Source organism: Chinchilla lanigera, unplaced genomic scaffold (assembly GCF_000276665.1).
Source record: "Chinchilla lanigera isolate Chin_1 unplaced genomic scaffold, ChiLan1.0 scaffold00015, whole genome shotgun sequence".
In the NCBI taxonomy this organism is placed as follows: domain Eukaryota; kingdom Metazoa; phylum Chordata; class Mammalia; order Rodentia; family Chinchillidae; genus Chinchilla; species Chinchilla lanigera.
In genome coordinates, this window is record NW_004955416.1 from 31,284,806 (window position 1) to 31,306,816 (window position 22,011).

The following is a 22,011-nucleotide window of genomic DNA, read 5'->3' on the forward strand; positions in this document are numbered from 1 at the left end:
TCTCAGCACTTGAGAGGCTGAGGCAGGAGGATCACTGAGTTTGAGGCCAGCCAGGGTTACATAAGCAAGTTCAGGGCCAGCCTGCACTACACAGTAAGACTCTGTATCAAAAAAAAAAAAAGGAAAAAGGAAAGATAATGTGGTGTCTATATATATGGAATATTACTCTGCTATAAAGAATCACAGATTTGAGACACTTTTAGAAAAATGGATACACCTGGAAAATATAATCTTGAGTGAAATAAACCAGACCCACAAGTTTAAATACCATATGGGATCTCTCATTTGAGTGAGGCAAAGTACAAACAGAATAAAAAAGGATAGATAGAAAGGAACAAGGTAATGAATGTCTTACAACAGAGAAGTGTTCGAAAGCAAAAACACAAGGGGTGAGGAGGAGAAGAAGGGGAAAAAAGTAAAATAACGATAAGCCATGCACAGGAACCTAATAACCCCAATTAGTGTCAACATTCTATGCCCTAACATGAGCTATGATTAACAGTAACAACAAAAATGAAATCTGGGATAGGGGAATTGCAGGTGGAAGAGGAAAGTGGGGGAAGGAAGAGAGAAAGGACTTGGAAAAAGCCAGCTGTAGTATGCACGTGTAACCACTCCCCAAGATGATTTGAAGCTGCATGAACTGCAAACATGTACTAATAAAATTAAAAATTAAAGAAAGTAAGCGTCCCTCTCACAGGAAACTGGTTTACACAGACGCTGACATAACATGAATCTGTGGCAACTCACTGTAGCATAGAAATATTAACGACAGGAGTCCACAAGTATCTCTCATGGCTAGGGAGTGTGTTGTTTGAAAGGAGAGAAGGTCAGCACTCCTCTTGGCAAGGACAGAAGAGGCCCTTGGGCCACACACATGCACAGGGGTAAGGCATTGCCACCTACTTCGTGGCATCTAGTAGTTAGGGAGAAGGTGACTGGAACTGGTCAACTGATTTGAAATGCTGTTTAAGCATGTGTCCTCAGGAATGCACCAGAACACAAACGGGTTGTGCTGAGGTTGGGTTGTACCTGTGAAATGAGGAGTCACAGGGAAAGCTATTTCACCAATGATAGGGTGCATGTTCACACTTTTAAAATACAGATGCATCTTAAAAGTAGTAATGTGGAAACATCATTGAAAACAAGGCAATAATATTGTGACTGTCCTCATGTATACACATGTGAGCTTCCTCTACAAAACACCAATTGGAGCCCACAATGAAACTATCAGGAATGAAAATCTGCAGAGGGGCCATGGGTAGGTTTGAAAGGCCATCTCACAGGAGTTGTGGGGGGCTTCCTAAGAATAATTCATTACCATAGCTTCAGATTAGCACAGGTGATGATTATATGGGAAATATCGTGGGCAAGGTGATCCGAAAAATTATTTGGAAGAGTTTGATCAAAATGAAAGAAATTTTTGCCAATTTATTTTGTTTTGTATTTTTCTTCTCACTGGAGTAGCATAAGACAAATATTCATATATGCTGAAAGATCTTTTTACTTAACAATGAAATAAAAATCTAATTAGGAAAATATTTGTGTCAGACTATCCGTGTTTTTTTCCACTGTTACATAAAATAATAAAGCTTATTATAATTGAAGCAAACAATACCTCTTTTGTAAAAAAACATTCGTATCAGCAAATACTGACTTAGTAGTTAGGCTACCACAACTATTTGTATGCATACTCTGTGCTTTATTAGTTTACTTAGTTCTCGTAATGTACCAGCAGGCAGGCATTACTACCACTCCTATGGTCCAGTTCTGCATCTGAGCAGAAGCCCTACAGGAAAGGAATAGAAGAAACTTTCACTCGACTTCTTCTACAAAGTCTTTGCTCACATCAACAGTTAAGAGTGTTTTTCCCCCTACATAAGACATACTATGCAGGCCTAATATAAGAATCAAAACCAGGGCCTCATTCCATCACCAGAGTTCTAAATGTCATCCAGATATCCAAGACCTCACGGGCTGGGGAAGTACTTCATGGAACAAATCCCAGACACGCACAACTACCCAGAGGACGCACTCCTCAGGGACCTGCCCCCGCATCACGCTTGTCTTGCCGTATCCCCTGTAACGCTCCCCCATGTCTGCCCTTTCTGCCGCTGCCATCCCATACACAACTATTTTCAGCTGTGCTCTACGTCACCTGCTCACTTCCTACGCCCTGGACTGTTCCGCAGACACATATTCCCTGACATCTGCCACCCTTGTTTTTCAAATGTATCTATATACTTTTACTCAAGGTACTTCTGGGAAGATTGATGTACTGCATAGCTAGGTCAGTTTTTATCCTTTTTTCCTCTTTATAGAGTGGCACCGTGACTAAAAGAACAGGTACTGGGAGGAAAATTCTCGGCTTAAATAAAGTCTGCATACAAATAGAAATAAATCCTTGAAAAAGAGGTAAACCAGGAGTAGGCATATCTAAGTAAATGAGAAAAAGATGGGTTTCTAATAAATGTTCTAGGCAACAATATCCACAGAGGGTAAATAAAAGCTGAACTTTAAACTCACAATACGCATACATCTAAATAGAAAGATAATATAGTATTTCTGACAGGAAAATAACTTCATGACAAGCCATAGGGGAAAATTTATTTTCTTTTTTCTTTTGGAACCAGGAATTGAAGTCAGGACCTCACACTTTGCAGGCAGGTACCATGCCATTGAGCTATATCCCCGGGCCTTAGGGAAAGGTTCTTGTATTAGGCCTGCACAGTATGTCTTCTTTTTATTTTGAATGGAATATACTTTCCAGTGAGTTCTTGACATCAGTATTTGAGTACAGGATTTTCTGGTAATTTAATTGAACCACCCTGGATCTTGAAAATCTAGATAAAAGCACAAAGCATATCCTCAAACACAAATTGAGTTTCAGCTTCATTAAATATATTCACTGGAAACTATTAAACACCACTCCAATTTTAATGTACCTAAAGCAGAGTTTGTTAGACACAAAATGGGTGAAGGAAAACATTATATTACAACTATAGTTCATCTACAGTGCAGTGAGTGATTTATAAAATCCCATACATTTGTTTAGAAAATGAATGTACTGAAAGAGAAAAAAAGAAATACAAATACAATGACTTAGAAAGTGGAACTTGTTATGGAACAAAAGGAGAATACTTTTCATACTGCTAAGATAATATCAGAAATTCGCAAGTTACCAACTTGTCTAAATCTTTGAAAGGATCAAACCTTCTGGTGATGCTTTACCATTTATGGTCATTTTCAGTGACTTTTCTCAGTAACAGTCTAGAAAGTGATCTTTCTCAATATATTGTATTTTCTTCTTTATACTGTGCTCTTAAGTTCTTTTTCTAGTGAGTGGTTTTCTTTTTGTTTAAACAGGTCCTCACTGTGTAGCCCAGGTTGGCCTTGAGCTCACAGCAATCCTCCTGCCTCAGCCTCCCAAGTGCCGGGATAACAGGTATGTAGTGAGTAGTTTTATACTCTAATCCTGCTCTGATAAACCTCCATGAATTTGTGTGTTTGCAATGACTTCCCATAGGGTGTTATTGTCCTTTTGGACAGTTGAATTCTTGAGTGTCTGACTTGAACCTAATTTTTTTCTCACACAGGAACTACGTTTATTTTACCTGACACCCTTGTGATTCCTGTCAGGCCTGTGTCTCTTCTATTACTACAGAATGTCCACTCTCTAGGAGAGTCTGAATGTGGGAGGAGCTCAGATCTGGTGAGTTGCTCAAGTGAGAGAGGAGGAGGCAGCTTGCTGCGTCAGAGTAAGACCATCAGTGCACATGCAGAGGTCCCAGAGGGAAGAGGTGCGCGTGCCTCCCGGGCTGAGCTGAATGGATGCTCCCTGCACACCGACAGCCAGCAGGCCAAGAGTTCACACCCCTATTTCCTGGTTCCCTTGCATATGTTACTATTTTCTTGAAGAGTTTTCTTTGTATTCATAAGACATGTGGACATGTTTTTATCTTTAACTTATCTTTGGGGTTTGTGTATCAAAGTAACCTGGCCTAGGGCCGGGGATGTAGCTCAGCGGCATAAGCGCTTGCCTGGCAAGCCTCAGGTCATGAGTTTGATTCCCAGCACCAAAAAAAAAAAAAAAAAAGTAACCTGGCCTCATATACTGTTAGGAAGTATCTTCCTCTCTTGTGTTTCTTTTCAAAGAGTTTCTGAAGGCATTGTACCAAATCTTTCACCAGTGAGACCATCATGACCTGACTGGAAATAACTCCTGAGAGCAGTCACATCAATTCAGAAGGGGATCTCTCCTTGGCTCAGTCTTCAGTACCTACTGTAACCTTGGCCAGGATCTGCGGGAGGATTCCTGACACAGCAAGGCTGTGAGTAATGTATGGGAGGCATTAAGCTGCCCAGCAGTATGGTTCTCTGCTAAGCAAGAACAAATAATTAACAAACCTGTCAGTGAAGTGAACCTCATCATCTACTAGTATCCTTGGTTTGTTCTTAAAATAGAAAAGAAAAGGTGGAATTTGCAAAAAAAAAAAATAAATAAAAACCAATAAAATAAGAAATCCTGTAGTTCAGTTAGTACTTTTTCTAATTCACAATTTATTTAAACATACTATCTTCATATAAGGGGTCCACATTATCGAAAGACACTCTCCGTATCACCTTAAAGCTCTGTATACCTAAATGTATTTCACAATCATATCTTGAAAGGAGTCAATTTATTATAGCCAGCTGCTGAAGACATAAAAGTAACATCTGGCCGCAGGAGTTGAGTGAATAGACTTTTGCAGGGAATAACACAGCAGCTTCTCTTTCTAGCCTCCATTCCAAACCCAGGTGCGCCTGCTTCCCAGAAATCGCCTCAGGCTTTAAGGCCACTGCTCCTATTTTCCACATCACACACCCCACTTAACAGTCACCAGTTAGATTATCAGTGACCACATCCTCAAACATAAGTCCTTGCCCCTCAAATCTCCAGAAAATCCATTTTCAGACATCATCAGGCAGGTTATTGGATGATTCTCCTGAGGGCTTTTTCAAATCCATAACTTGTGAACACAAGCATCGTGTAGTGGTCAGCTTTCAGTTACAGTAACGGAATACTTTAGATTAGCAACTAATAGGAAGAAGATGTTTATATTGGTTCACTTTTTGTAGCTGTCAGTCCATGGTTATTTCACCGCACTGCTTTTGGGCCCATGGTGAGGCTATACACTATAGGGAAGGGCATGTGGTTGAACAAAACAGTTCAGCTGATGGCCAGTGTGGGAAAGCAGAGGAAGGAGGAGACTACAGTCTCTCAATACCCAGGGAAAGCGTGACACCAGTGTTCACTTCTTACAGTTTCTCCCGCCTCTCCATACTCACAAGACTGTAATAAACCCTTCCCCCTGGGCTCTTGCAGAGCACTCCAAATCCAGGGATCAGCGGCAGCTTACATGACCCATCTTATTGTGTTCCCCAGACTGTTGCCTTCCCACAGGTTTGCTTAGATTCTACAAAGACAAAGATAGCTTTATGAAGTTAATGTGAATATCTGGTAACTGACTCCTTTTACCCTATAGATTTCATCAAGAATTCTCTGGACCATGTAGTCTATTATCACTAATATTGCTAAGCCCAAGAGCTGCAGAATAGCTATTGTCATGGTCACTTATAAAGTGCATGCAAAAATACATTGTTTAAAAATAAATAGTGGTTTGGTCTAATGTTTGTTCACACATATACAAAATGAGTATTTGTTGCTCAGGTATTTGTCAGGTAAAAGCAGATAGATCATCTTGTACCAACGTGGAGATACACTGGTACAACATGAAACAAAAAAAACAGTTGAAACAAGTACATATTCCCAACACTTCATGCAGCAATGTAAGAGATGGATGTAGGCTGAACGAGGACTTGTACATGTGCTGTGAGCAAAGAAGCCCACGTAGGAGAAGACTGCACACTCGCTACCACACAGCACCTGTTCATAGCCACAGAACCGTGCCACGGCAGCACTAGGACTGCACTCTGTACTCCACGGACTCCTACAGAGACAGGGATCCGGATTTCGTGTTCTGTATTCATGGCCATATTTTAAACACCACATCCATTGCCTTAGTGAGCAAACAAGGTTCTGGCATCTGGAGGAGAGATATAGCTGGCCTGGACCATAGCTCTCATTTTGCAGAGCTGTAAGGACAACAGATATTCAGTTCCTCTTCCTCGGCAATTGTAATTGTAAAGAATCTCACCCCCTACAGAGTCACTCTGTACTTGTTGATAGAGGATAAAAGCAGTTGATAGTCACACTGGTGTATCAGAATATTTTTCTGTTCCTATTGTTTTCAATGGAACTCTTATTGAGTGTGATGGAATTAATTCCACTGTAGTGTTTAATTTCAACAGGTGATCAGTCTGTATACTGTGAATATATTTCTTCCAAAAATGCCTCACACATACGAGCACAACTGTGAAGGTCATAACGGCACATCAGGACATGGTCAGAAGTACACAGGGACAGAGGTAACCACCTCAGAGCGGAAAACACCGTTAAGAAGCCTAACTGGTCACAGTTCAGACACCACGGAAAACAGACAAAATACTGCATTGTAATATGATACCATTGACAGACAGGACACGGTGCTGCGCACTCCACTCCCACACGTGACTGACAGCATGAAAGGCAGCATTTACCACTACCTACAAAGAATTTGAATACTTTCCACAGAGGCTGGCCTCGCCTCCTGAATAGTGAGAAAGTTTCCATTGCCAGCTTCCCAGATGAGACCACATTGTGAGGTGAGAAACCTACACCCTGTATCTGCACTTTTCTAAATAGATTAAGGTGTCCAGGAATACAAGAATCAAATATTTGAGATCAGGCCTTGCTCTGGATTTACAATTCCAGATGCTGAATTAATAGGTGTAACCTCCAGCCAACACAGTCAACAATGAATTGTTTCAATATAATGATGAGCAGGGAACGCCAAAACCCATTCCAATTTCCATATTCTCAACATGGACTTGGTCAAATAGCAACGGGGGGGGGGAGACTGGGGATTTAGCTCAGCGGCAAAAGCGCCTGCCTGGCAAGCACAACGTCGTGAGTTCGGTTCCCGGTACCGGAGAAAAACCAAAAAAAAAAAAAAAAATAGCAACGGGGGAAAGCAAAACATGTCTGAAGATTATGGTGCACCTGCATCTGCAGGGAAGGCAGATGGACATCTGAGTGATCGCTATTCATGTAATTAAATAGGTTAATAAGGGAGGAAAACGTTAGATATACGATTGTTTTTGATTCAATAATTAAATTTAGAATACAGCTTCAAGATAGTGTCGGTCATATTGCCAAATTCAGCGCAGACATTCTCCACAGAGAACATTCTCTAAGTCTTTAGAAGGCCACCAGTATCATGCACACTTTCAAGTATCTCTTTCCTATTTCCATCTGCCTTTCTAATGGATTTTGACACCCAGTTTAACACATTATGCCTGCACATAAGTTACACTTTTCTTCCATATGAATAGAGCCTTCAGGTTGTCTCTGAATAAACTCTGTCTGTGAGTCTTATGGGATACAGGCTGTGGAAATTTACATTATGCGTTTCATTTCATTACTTACTTCCTTATCCTAGTAGACGTCCTAATGTCTTGGTGTGACAGTGAGGCAGTGTGCTTCTCACCAGAAACTTCTGTACGCCAGCACATGCCTTTGTGGATTTTGTCTGCCATGGGTGCAGGTCATTCCAATGAAGTTTTCCGGTTAGACAAAGCACACAGACAGAAAAACAGGGCTGGATCACTTGCTTGGTCACGGGAGAGACAGGCTGCAACTCAGTGGGCTGCATGAAGTAGCAGAAGCATTGTATCACATACAGATCTCACAGAGAAGACGCCAGCTCATCTCACAGGTCCAACAAGATGGAGGGAGCCATCTAATCCCTGATACTGAGATGAGAAATTTAAATTTATATTCAAATTAACAGAAAACACTATAAAATTATAGGAATTCAGTATAGTATTCCACTCAAAATTCTAAAAGCTATGAAGGTGGCAGGTGGAGGTAGTCAGCTCATAAGAAAATAAGTCTAAATATGTTTCCTCAATAATAGACCAGGATACAAGACATTAGCCACCAAGATTTTACCTGTGAAATGAGAAATCATGGAGATAAGTTGTTTATTACATTCATAATACAATGTGTTCTTACATCTTTAAAATGTGGATGCACCTTAAGATTGATGTTATAAAAATACAATTGGCCAGAAGACAGTAATAATGTAATTATTCTAAGGTACACACAAAAGAACTTGATCAAAAAAAATTCATGGGCCCCACACAGTGATACCACGTTTGTCACATTTTGCAGAGGGTCTATCTGTAGGTTGTAAAGATAATTTCACAAGGATACTACAGGACTTTCCTGATATATACTGCATCATCACAGCCACAGATTATCACAGATGATGATTGATTGTATATAGGAAAACTACCTGCAAAGTGAAATGAGAAGAGATCCATTTGGTCTGAACAGAAAAATTTAAAATACCTTTGGTAATTTATTTTAATTTTGTATTCTGTGTCATGTAGGAGTAAACATAGGATTGATGTAATACACATACTTGAGTGAGAGGAAAGATTTTTGTAGATAATAGATAAAAATAAGTGGTAAGAAAGTTTGTTCAGAAATTTACAATGGTTTTGTTTCAGAGTTATATGAAACAATCGTATCATAAATAATGCAAATTATACATCTTACCAACAAGACCTCAGTATGAGCAAATGTAATGTTTAGTTAGTCTAGACCCGCTAATAATAGCATACAAGCTTTGGATGTTTGTGGGTTAGTACATCCTCCCAACATCTGCAGAGCCAGGCTTTATTAGCATTATCATCGTCCAGTTCTGAATTTTTGCTAAAGCCCTGCAATAAAGCAATGCACAACAACTTAAGATGGACTCAGTCTGTCAGCAGTCTTTCCTCACATCAGCTGTGTTAGCATAGCCTTCTATTATGTGAAACATACATTCTTGGTTTAAGTTAAGAAGTTTTGCCTTACCTAACCATCATGAAGTTATTTTTCTCTTGGGTTTTAATAATGAATTGTATTGCATTTATAGTTAAAGTTCTGAGCCACCTGTAATAGATTTGTGTGTGCTGTGAGATTACAGGTCAGACTTTTACTTCCCTGTTTATAGATTGCTTCCTACAACATCTGTTCAAAAATCAGTTTTTTCCATTAACTTATAGAGTATTTTCCTATATATCCTGGTGTCTGTTTTTTACTCATCCTTTCCCTTTTATATTGGTCAATTTTTTTTGAAAATATTTTCTTAGTCAAATAAACTCTCGTTAAGCCAAGGTTCTTCCCTCCAGAGCTTGCTCTCCTAATCACAGTAGTATTTTATAATGAAGGAAGCATGTAACATGCAATGCTCTAGAGCAATATTTTCGAGTAAAGATGGATTTAGTACTGCAAAAACTTCCTCCCCAATTTATTATTACAGTCTTCGCAAATTACATTCGATGCCGCCCCTCCACCAGCACTCTGAAGCCTTGGGACTTTCCTGTTCCATCAGCAAGTCCGGGAGAGCAGGAGCCTGTACAGGTACCTTTAGGTTGCTATAGCACAAGCGCAGAGGACCCAGTGGGCGTGGCCTCCGCTAGACCACGCCCAAGAAGGTCGGGTTCAAAGTCAACCCAGTTGAGTTCAGCCTCTCTGTGGGCTCTGTCCAGAAAAGTGCAGGTGCTCTAGGTCCATCTTCTGAGATTAAATGCAAAAGTCAGATCATTTGTATAATGAATGACAATGTTAAAGAATCGTCCTGCAGGTTCACAGCATGCTTCAGCTTCAGCCCTAGCCTTGTTATATTTATTCTTGTCTTTTATTCTGTTGACAAATATTTACAACTGAGTATAAAGTTGAATTTTTTGGTCAGATGAATATCATGTACAACCAGATTTTTATTTTTGTGCTGACACTCATTTCTGTCCTTAAAAATCTTTTTCCAGGATTACTTAAAATATTTTCATCTTTTGAAGCTTCACCAATTACTTAATGGATTGAAAATATGTCTTTTAGGAGACACACATGCTATACATTATCTCTTTGGGATTCTTGGTAACTTCCTTTAAAATATTTTAGATTATAAAAGACAGGAACAAAGACTTTTCTAGGAACCACAAGGAAGAATTTGGTCCCAAGTGCTATGAGTAAGAAAATTTGAATATTATTTCTTCATTATAGGGCACTCAAATTAAATGTTCAAAAAGGCACTAACTTATTAAGATACACTTCTAAGAGTCCCTGAATGCAGCCACCGCAATTTTGTCACAAGGCACATGTGAACCTTATCATGTTGTTTTCTTCTTCCCTAAAATGCTAGGCATCGGCTGGACTACTTCATTTCTTCCGTCTCAGTTCTGCAAAAATCTACCTGCTATCTCCTTGAAGATAAGGGAAATTTACGCGGACAGAGGGGTGAGCTGGAGCAACACTGCAGGCTTACGGGAGCATATTATGTGTGCGCAGTAGGCTTTGCTGGGCCCTCAAAGTGCATTTTTCCTTAATGTGAACATGTAGATATGATTTTCTCTTCATGACATCTCGCATGTTCTTTAACATGCAACATCTCGCATGTTTCTCTTCATTCCACCCTCTTCCATTTCTCATGTGTTTCATACATATACATTTGGACTTTCTTCCTACATAGCAATAGTTCTCTACATTTTTAATTTTGGAGATATTAATATTTAATATATTTGCTAGCCTAGCAAACAAAAGGAATTGCCCCATATTAGCAGGCCTTTGTTTGATCATTTCTGAAGACTAATGTCTCCCCGTTCTATGTTAGCTCTGCATAGCCTTAAGCAGAGGTCAGGTTTGGCATGTTGAATATTCCCTTTTATTAACACGTGCATCCAGAGCTGTCCGTCTCCACTCAACCTCTGCTTCATTGGCATGCCACAAATCTGCCACTAATATTTTTCTTTTTACCCATGTGCTATTGTAGGTGCATTTAGGACTACCATGGCTTTGGGGCTGTTTCCTTTTTCCTTCTGTGACCGAGAGCAGGTATTCTCCCATAATTATGAAATTTTGGAGGCATGCGTTAAGGACAAGAATGTGGACTGTCTAACACATGATCCATGTAGACTGAACATGAATGTGAATTGTTTGTTTGCTAGATGGAATACTCCTTAGGAGATGTCAAATACATCATGTGATTGGTGGTGCTAGTGACTCTTGCTACGTCCTTTGATTTCTGTGTGCTGGATGTGCCCATTTCTAGTAGGCAGGCATTGAACCTCCCCTGATAACATTATAATCACGCATCAGTCAAAGGCTTGTAAATATAAGTTTACAGAAAGAAGGGAATGGCAGAGAATTTAGAAATAAGAGTGACCTTTAGTGGGTTAAAAAGGGTGACATTGGGCATGGAGGATGAGTATCGCTAATGTTCATTTTATTAAGCTCAACATGAAGCTCAAATTTTAAACTTGACTTTTTAACTTTAAATAGATTTTCATTTTAATAGAGTTTCCAGGTTGCAGCAGAAATTTCTCATATCACCTCCCTTACTTCGGTTATTACTAATCTCCCACACTGGTATGTAGTTTACTATACAAATCCAATAATATACATTATCATTCACTAACACACTCACCTGATTGACATTTGCCTATTTTTCATTTAATAACCATTTTCTCTTCTGGAATATCTTACAGAGATTCTGTCTCATTATGCTCGTATGACTGGGACAGATTCTTATGTACATTTTCTTCTGGGTGGCCTTCGCAGCCCTCATTTTGATTTTCCTCATGTTTTCCCCATTGTTTTTGTTTTGTTTTGTTTTGTTTTTTTGTTTTTCTCCTGTACCGTGAACTGAACTCATGATCTTGCGCATGCCAGGCAGGCGCTTTTGCTGCTGAGCTAAATCCCCTGCCCCTTCCCATTGGTTTTTAAACAGGAAGTCCACTGAGGTAGTCTTCCACTCTCAAAACCACACACCAGCAGCTGCCCTACACACCTGCTCTTCTTCACTGTTACTGTTAATTTGGTCACATGGATGACCTTGTGTTATCAGATTCATCCTCTGTTTAATTAATTTTTATTCCCCTTTCTTTTCTGGAAAAAAAAGAAAAAAGTAGAATTTAAGTTTTGTTTACAAGACTCTGCAAAATATGAAATTTCACATAGAAATAAGAAATCTCTTTAAAGGACAAGCTTCACAGAAGAAGGAGGTACAATTTAGAACTGTTTGAGTATAGTTTCATTGTAAAAACTGCTACAATAACAAAGCATAGTTTTAAAGGAGTTCTTAGTAGAAAAATAGTAAGGCAAACCTATACCAAATGTTATACACAATGAAAACCTGATGCCTCAGCTGTAAGATCAGAAGTTAAAGGTACCAAGAGCCCTGTCCTGAATGTGGAAGGTAGAGCCTTCGGAGATAGTAATTTTAATGTCTAGGTTGCCAATTGCTAGTGTGAAGATAGAGTTAATTTTTATATATTGACGTTGTATTGGGCTACATTTATGAGCTTGTTCTTCAGTTTTAATACTGTGTCAGGCGATTTCTTGGGAAATCCCGTACCCACAATGAATTATCAAAGAATGATGATAGTTTGACTTATTCTTTTTTTACTTTAAAAAGAATAGTAAAAAAAAAAAAATAGAACAATAGCAAAATACAAACAAAACAAAGCGAGGACATTAAAATGATACAGGGTTTCAAACCAAATGATAGGGATTAACGATGGTTGTTATATTACATATTGTTATCTTCAACAAAGTTGCTCAGATTACCAGATGTAAGAACAGAAGATTGATCAAATCATTAAAGGGAATAAGAAAATAATAATTTAAAAAGAACATTAGAGACAGCATATAGTTTCACTAGACAGGATGGAAGGAAATCACCAATAGTTGTTATACCGCAAATTATTGTCTTCACATAAATCTGACTTATTCTTTTATAACATAGATGCTTTACATTGATTTCTGTGTGGATGGTCCTGGCTAGGGATACTAGCACAATGTGGAACAGAAGTAAAAGAGAGAACAGCCTTAGAAACTTAGAAACATAACTGTTCTTAATTGAGAAGAATCTGTATGAATTCCAGTATTCTAATAACTCTGCTGTTTGTAATTGCTAGGTAGTAGGTAGATACTATTCTATTGGTCAACTTCTTTGAAAGAACAAGTGTGTTTTCGGTAACAAACCAGAAGCTCGGAATGAGCCCCAGTTGTTTTCCATTGCAAATCTGACATTCACTAAGAAACCTTGTCTACTCCACCAGTGCTAGAGTAATATTTTCCAATCTGTAGAGATTCATCTTAAAATTGATAGAGTCAAAATTCTATGGACCAGAGAGTAGCCATAATATCATTGTTCTCAAAATGCTTTCAAGAATTTCAGGAGGGAACCTTCCCTTGACATCTCCCAATGATATCACCAGCATCTGAACTTGTAGAGAGATTTTCACTAGGATAATAAGGTAATCTCTCACTAGAATAATAAGCGAATCTCACAGGTTGTAATTAATGTGGGGCTTTCTTAGGAGGCATCTAATTGGCCCTAAGAGTAATAATGCATAGGAAATGATGAGTGTGATGTGTAGGCAATTTTTGTTTACTTAATTTTCTCTCACTTTACTTTGCTTCTTATCAGAACACATTTTTGATGCATAATAATCATATTTGTATTACAGGTTGGTATATACATACAGCATCTTGATCATTTTCCACCACCTTTCCAGCCTCCCCTCACTCACCCCTCACCCACCTTCTGAGCTTTGAAGGTAATTGTTTTCTAAGTTTTATTTTTTATTGTTAATGCATGGGATAGGGTAGGAGTTTAAATACATTTTCGTATTGATCGTATACATTTAAACTTTGTTGTATTTATTATTTAGGTCTAAAAAATTTTTGTTTATTCCATTAGAATTTTATAGACAAGACTATGTTTTTGACAAATAAATGCTGTTGAGCTTGTTGCCATGGGAAAATTGTAAGAAATATGATGCCTTCTATTTTCTTTCCTCTTTTCACAGCCGTGTGACCGCCCCCAGCACAATGTCGAGTAGAAGTGACAAGAATAGTCATCTTTCTCTGATTTTTGGTGTTGGGAAAGTGAGTCTTCTATGTTATGGTATGATGCTCCTTGAATTTATTCAGATTCCATTTTAAGGGAAGAAATATACTTTCTATACTGATTAATTAAACTTTTTTCAATTAAAAGTCTGGATTTGGACATGTCCAATATTTTCCCTGACTCTTTTGAGATGGTTTTCTTTTCCTTCACACATTATATCTACTACTTCTGTATGTTAAAACAAAGTTGTATCATGCATCACATTCCCCTGATCATAGTTTTTAGTGCTGTCTTTTGTTTTTCTCAGTTTTGTTTAGTAATATTTCTTTGAAGATTATCATATTTGAGGTTATAAAGACCTGTAAATTTGTTCTCTTGAAATTTCTTTGTCTGCTATCAGTACAACAACCATTGTTAATTTCTATCACCTTGTCTGAAATTCTGTATTGTTTGTATTGTTTGAGTGCTGTTTAATTTATGTCTGTTTGTTTGTTAAGGTGTTTTTGTTGTTTTATCTTTAAAACAGGAAAAGAAAAAAACAACAAAATATTGCCTCATATGAATAGTTAGAAGTGTTTTTCTCCTCTATTTTGTTTCTTTGGGTTTTTTAGAGAGTCCATCATGTTTGCAGCTGTATGGTAAGGAATCAATGTTTGCAGGTGTACATAAGGAATCAATATTCCTTATATTTGCTTATAGTTAACAGTACAATCATCTTGACATTGGCAGAGAAGTGAATTCGAATCACGATCACACACGCACAGAATAGGGCCCTTCCCCACATGAACCGGCAGTGCTCAACTGAGCCCTGACCGTGACACAATCCGGATTGCTGACCCCAGAGCAGCTGTGAGTAATGCATGTCAGGCTCTAAGTTGTTTGATTGTATGGCAATATGTAATACAACCACAAATACATAACAAACATGTCAGAAAGTCAAATCCAGTAACCCACTAGTATCTTTTTTATTTTTGTACCAGGAATCAAACTCAGGACCGAACCCCAGAGCTACATCCCTGGCCCTAACCCACTTGTATCTTGAATGAATCCTGAAATGGAAAGAATGTGACATTCCTAGAAAAATAATAAAACAAGAAGTTCTGTGTTTCGTTAGTACTTCTATGCCACAATCAGTTTCAATTCACATAAACATGCTCTGGTTAGGGACTCCTGATTTTATGTTCTGCAATCATGGTACCTCTTCTCCACACTATATTCATAGCTTCAGTGAGAAAACGAACTTCTGTGGCCTAGAGACTTCAAGTGAGAGAGAAACATGATCTGGACCACTTTGCTCCCTTCTGAGGTGGGTGAGAACAGATATTTAGTTCCTTTATTTTAGGAACTGGTGATTTAAAAAAAAAAAAAAACCTGTCACCCCAAACTGTTATTTCATTCCTTGATAAAAGACAAGTAGTCAAAATACACATAAACACATGGAAATGTTTTCTGTACATATTATGGCTAATTGGAGTTCTTTATAAATTTTTATTAGCACACATTTGCAGGCTGTAATGTTTACATTCCTTGTGTGGAGTTGGTACATGTACACGCACATTTTAATTTTTTCCTCCCCTTTCCCTCTCCTTCCCACCCCTGTTCTTCTCTCTCCATCCCTTTCCGCTTTGAGAAAGTAAGCAATCATTGCCTCGATTCCTTTCTACATCTTCATATCGGTGACGACATATGACCTATCTTGCTGTATACTCTAAATATATATCTTCACCGAAAACTGTGCACACACACACACACACACACACACGCAGGCCAGGCTGGTTTGTCCCTGTAGGTCTGAACACACGGGAACATTCTCACAGCGGAACACTAATGTTAATGAGCCTTAACTGCTCGGGGTCAGGGAAGGACAGATGATGGGCATAAATCATATAAATATGACGTAACAGCAGATACAGAGGACACAGTGCTGAGTACCTACTAAGTGACCTGTGGGCAGGTTTAACAGAGGCTGACCTGACCTCTAGGATTCTCAGGAAAATCTCATTGCAAACACCCTGTGGTACCACATCGTGAGACAAGAAGCCTGCTGTCCCTGCACTTGTCTGCAGAGATTATGGCATCATACAGTGCACTGATCAAATGTTTGGCACTGGGACCTGTTCCCTATCCAGCTTTGCTGGAGCTGAATCAGCAGGTGCAAGTTCAGCCAACACCTTACAGCATGGATGGCATTAATTTCTTCTTCTCTCAGAGCAATCCTCAGAGAACCATCGAAGTCATTTCCAAATACACATAACAGGATAGAACAGAGCCACAAAGGAGCAGATTGAAACATCTGATAAGATTATGATGCTTCTACCTCTGCAGTGACCATTCTCAACATCATTTGTATGTTTTCTTTTATGTGCTTGCAAAGGTAAGCAGAATAAGAAAGAATTTAATATACAGTTGTTATGGATTGAACAATTAAATTTGCAAGGGAGCATTTTCAGAAGGGCACTGTAAATATTTTCAAGTATTCTAAAGATATGAGCCATTTTCAAGAACTCTAAAGATACGAGCCATAATCGACATGCACAATGTATATTTAAATTTCAAAGCGGTTACAGTGAGGCACATTGCCTTTAGCCCTCCTCAGAAACTCCCTCTTGCTTCTATTTATCCCATCCCACTTGCCAACTTCTTAGCTGCTCCGGTCATCACTTTAGTGAGTATCTTTAGGAGGTGTGATCAAGCAACAGTGCGTGCTGTGGCTGAGTGCCGTCCCAAACAAAATCAGGCTTGTTAAAATATTACCATGTATCCTCATCACTCTTATTTGCCAGATCTGGAACCGAAGTCTTCTCGCTCTTCCACAAAGACAAGGTGACTGTGAAGGGTACTGTTTTGAATCTACTGAGGATATTAAGGCAGCCCAATACCACAACTCCAGAAACTCACAAAACAGGACTTCCAATACTGCTTCAGAAAGTGTCAAATACAAGGGGATAAGTGAGTTTGCAGGAAAGGGAGTCTTCTGAGGGGAAATAATGGCAATGTGCCTTTTACTAAAAATGATTTTTTAAAAGTTTAAATTCACCTTGTTTTTCAGCCACCCCAAATCAACTTTTTCTAAGTCACTAGAAAACATTTGTATTCTCCACTTAGTGGGTTTCTGAAGCACAGTTCATCAACTGTCTCTGCATATGTTTGTAGTGTTTCACTTTTGATTTATGCTTGAGGCCTGTCTCTGAATAAATTCTAGCATTAACTTCAGAAAACCTCAGAAAATTTAACTCTAGAGATTTATAACATTCTTCCATTTGACATTATTTTATGCAGGAGGATGACTTACTGTCTGACTGTCTAAACAGTGCACCTATGTTGGTGAAGTGAGACACAGAAGAGGGAAATCAGCAGAATGAATGAAGAAACAACAGCTAAGTAAAGAACAGAGGTAACACAGCTCTCAGGGACAGCTGGATGGACACAAATAGTTAAGCCCTCATTCTGACATTGGGAAGTTAAACTGATATTCAAATGGATGCTGGAACAATATAAAAGCATAGGAATTCACTCTGAAATATGAATGGTAATTACAATAGTCTAGAGAAAACTGAAATAGCTAGGTGAGTGGGAAATACAATTGGTCATTTTCTATATGCAAACAGGTTTCCTATTAATAGTCTGAAATAGGAATATGACCTACCATGACTTAATATGTGAAAGTATAAGTCACAGAAAAAATAGTTTAACCCACTGTAATAGGGCACACTTTTATTTATTTATTTATTTATTTATTTATCTTTTTGAGACAGGATCTTACTATGCAGTCTAAGCTGGCCTTGAGCTCACTTTGTAGCCCAAAGTTGTCTCCAGACAACTTACAGAGATCCTCCTGCCTCAGCCTCCCAAATGCTGGGATTATAGGTGTGCACCACCATGCCCAGCTCTAGGGCACACTTCTATATCTGCAAAAGGGGAACACATTTTAAAACTGACATTGGAGCCAGACATGGTGGTCTATGCCTGTAATCCCAGTATGTAGGAGGCTGAGGCAGGAGAATCATTTTGAGTTTGAGGCCTTCTGAGTTGCATAGTAAGACCCTGTCTCAAAAAGACAAAAAAATAAAAAATAAATAAAACTGACTTTGGAAAAAATACTACTGGCCAGAAGAAAAACATGGCTGTTCTAAATATACACATAAACTTCATCTAAAAACCCTCCTGGACAAGTCACAGAGATACTATAAGGATCAAAGCTTGGAGTAGGGCTGCCAGGAGGTTGAAAAGACCATCCCTCAGGAATAATGCAGGGCTTTCTTGAGAAATTCTACATAATTATAGTTTCACATTATCACCAGGGATGATAACGTGACAACTGTGAACAAGATGAAATAAAAGAATACAGAATTGATCTGAACACATGAAAGCTCAACATATACTTTTAAATACATATATTGTGTCTACTTCCAATTTCATGTAATGATCTAAGTGGCAGAAAACAAATATTTATGAAGGCAAGGATTTTTTTCTTTATACATTACATAAAAAATGTAAATGTTAAGATATATCTGTTTCAGCCAGGGATATAGCTGAGTGGCATAAGCACCTGCCTGGCAAGCACGAGGTCCTGAGTTCGATTCCCGCTACCAAAAAAACAAGATATGTTTGTTCCATATGTTCTCAGTGGATTTATTTAATTTTATGTAAGATAATGCAGCAGCTTATAATTAAGGAAAATTGCACAACTTTGGGAAAAAAACCGTATAAATAAACCCTGATTAATGGTTAGAGTCGTCTATGCCCAGGCTTCTTGTGTCACTGTTTCCCTCAGGTCTCACCGGAATTTAAGACACAGGCACACTGCTTCCATGGTCCAGCTCTGATGCAAAGATGCTGCAGAAAGAGAACAGAAAAGCCTAGAGTTTGTCCCAGTTCATCTCCAGATTTTCGCTCACATCAGTGTTAGAATATCTTTCTCCAAAAAAATAAAAAAGAAAGAAAGGGCCCGGGATGTAGCTCAGCAGTACAAGTGCCTGCCTGGCAAGCACAGGGTCCTGAGTTTGATTCCTGGTACCAAAACAAAAAGAGTATCTTTCTCCTGTATAGAAAGCCTCACTTAAGAAACTGTACCTGACCTCATTTTCAAGAAGTTATTTTCCTAGTGTACATTTTAATGGTGCAATAAAACAATCATTGTTAACTTCCTATCGCTTTATCTGTAACTCTGTATTGCTTGTATTGTTCTTATGCTATTTTGTAAATGGGTGTCTGTTTGTTAATATGTTTTCCTTCTTTTATTTTTAAAATAAATTTTTAAAAAATGTCTCTACACAGAGGTTATGAGCCTGAAATGTATTTAGTGTGTATTGTGAGATTAAAGGTCTTTTCCCCTGTGAACATACAGCTTCCTAGGACACTTATTGTGAATTCTACGTATTCCCCTTATTATGTTATAAACCATTTTCTTATTTATACGTGTATCAGTGTCTCTGTCCCTGTCTCTCTGTCTGTCTGTCCGTCTGTCTCATTCTCTCGGTTTATTTCTCACTGTGTAAATTCTTTCTGTGAATGATGAACAATTTTCCCTCCACAGTCTCTTCAAGATTCTGTAGCGAAGGACAGAGCAGAATACCAGCATGCCTTATGCTCCACAAACATCTGACCTGTACCGTAAGTAAAGAGAAACTTTTTAAACTTTTGAATATTGCTCCTTATTATTTCTGTAGCATCCCTTTGAAACTTAGACAATATATTCAACACACGTCCTACTTCACTTTTTAATATATTTCCACTGAATTATACTTGAGGCTGCAGCTCCACTTTACCCCCTCTCAGCGGGCCCCTCCTCCCGGCCACGCCCACTACGGGCGGGGCAACCTCCTGCGCACCTGAGCTCAGACTCCAAGTGGGGTCCGTGTAGGTAAGTGCAGTTGCTCCGATCAACCTTCCATCTTAAATGTGAAATTCAGGTAATTAATATGAAAATGGTATCTTTTAAACAACACTCCGCTTGCTGACCAACAGCAAGTTGCTGCTTCAGGCTTTGCCTTGTAGTATTTCTTTTGACTGCAAATATTTACACTGCCATACAATATTTAATGTTTTTAGCCTTTTAAGCAACATCTATAATCATATTTCTATTTTATTGTGAATTATTATCTTGTAGTCCTTTGTTTAAAAGTACATTCTGAATTATTTTTCCCCGGTTCCTTTCAAATATTCTCACCTTCAAACTCCACTTATGAATTAACTGAACTGGAATAGCTGTTCATTAGGAGACACGATTGTAACATCACCACTTTCAATTTTTAGAAACATTTCTGATTGAAAATGACAGACTCAGAGACTTCTACAAAACACAAGAAAGTTTTTTTCAGAGTCTTATTTCTACAAAGACTTGCCGATGGATTCATTATGTGGCTAAATTCTTTGTGAGTTCCCATTGATTATACCGAGTCGTGGATTTCATTAGGGCATTCATATATCTGTATAATTATGAAATGTTGGCAAAGGCACTCAGTTAGGTAGAAATTGCACTGAGACTCCCTGAGCGAGCAGAGCGGCTGCTTTGTTTCTTCCTACATGTGTACCTCATAGCATTGTCTGCTTTCCTCCTTACCCCCAAACCTAGGCATTGACAGGACTCCTGGACTCCTTCCATCTCATTTTGCAAGTGCTTGCACGACATTCCTTTGTACAGAAGGCCCATAATGCAGGTTTGCATTCTTTTCTTACTCTTTAATGTCTGGCTACTACAACTTTTCAGTGATGTAAAGGTGTAGCTGGGAAATGTGCGCATACATCCTCAGGCAACACATACTATTATGATATTCTCAGGTAGAAAGGAAATTACAAATTTTTATTTCCTTTCTTATCACTTTATGTATTTTTTTAAAAATTCATCCTTGTTTCTTTTATACTATCATCATTTGCGTTGGCTTAGTCAATCATTAGCAGCCATTTTTGTTTACTGAGTTCATCCATCCATCTCCAATACTGGTTTTTACGTGGGTCATAAGGGCTTTATTGAAGTCATGAACAGATCTGTAGAAAGTGCTGTAAAATCACGCCCAGTGTGCTAGGCAAAAGCTTGCACACTCTTCTGACACTCTTTGTGTTACTGGACACTGAGCATCCTACCTAGTAAAGATGGGAATTATTAATCTAGGTTACAGAGGGACAGTTCCTCACCTGAAACTGCAAAAAGATGCACAAACAAAAGGAAGCCAGAACCAAGTCAGACTCAGGCAAGGAGTGGCGTCTGTAATCGAGGCCACTAATACCTGCATGGTTATCAAGAGGAACATGTTCTGCAGTAAGAAAATATTTCTACTGGAGCCTCTCTGAGAAATAAGGACCTATATCTGCCATACAACGAGTAACACCCTTAGTCTAAGTTCTAAATGAGATCAAAGGCTAGTGGTTTAGAAACACTTTTAGGCAAGGGCATAATTTGTTACACGTTAAGACATGTTAACAAACAAGGGAGCAAAATTCCTTTTATTCTCTGTATACTTTCACACCAAATTTGTTATTGTGTATTTTTAATTTTTGTAAGGTACCGCTAAATGGAGGGGTTCTGGGTTAAATACGCAGGGTGTTTAAAAACCAAATATTGTCAAATGACCATGAAAATAAACCCTCCACCTCTACCGCAACAGCCCAGCACGTCCCAGCCTTTTGGCCAAGATCCAGTGTACTGTACTGCAGTATCCCAGTGACGCCTCATCCCAATTACCACAATGGCATTGCACATGAAGAGGAAACCGACACTGCCAGCACTGTATACACAGTGTAGTGACATTTATATTAGGCATAGGCAAGGTGATCCAAGAACGCTTTATATACTTAGGTGCCTTGATACTGGTTGTGCATAGATTTAACACTGTAGCTCCCTCATGCCAAACTGACATCTTTATCATTACATAATGACCTTCCTTGTACCTTATTTCTTTTAAAGTCTATCTAAGCAAACCAAAGTTTTCCTTCTCCTGCTTTCTTTGCACTCCATTTGCATGTCCTCTCT

General features: G+C 38.7%; 1 long non-coding RNA gene across 1 annotated transcript; it reads left to right on the forward strand.

Moving 5' to 3' along the window:
- The first annotated feature begins 3,602 nt into the window (after positions 1 to 3,602).
- On the forward strand, positions 3,603 to 9,506 carry LOC106148138. The gene is made up of 3 exons (XR_001233306.1): positions 3,603 to 3,712; positions 4,191 to 4,331; positions 9,453 to 9,506. It is a non-coding gene; the product is annotated as an uncharacterized LOC106148138 (long non-coding RNA).
- The last annotated feature ends 12,505 nt before the right edge of the window (positions 9,507 to 22,011 follow it).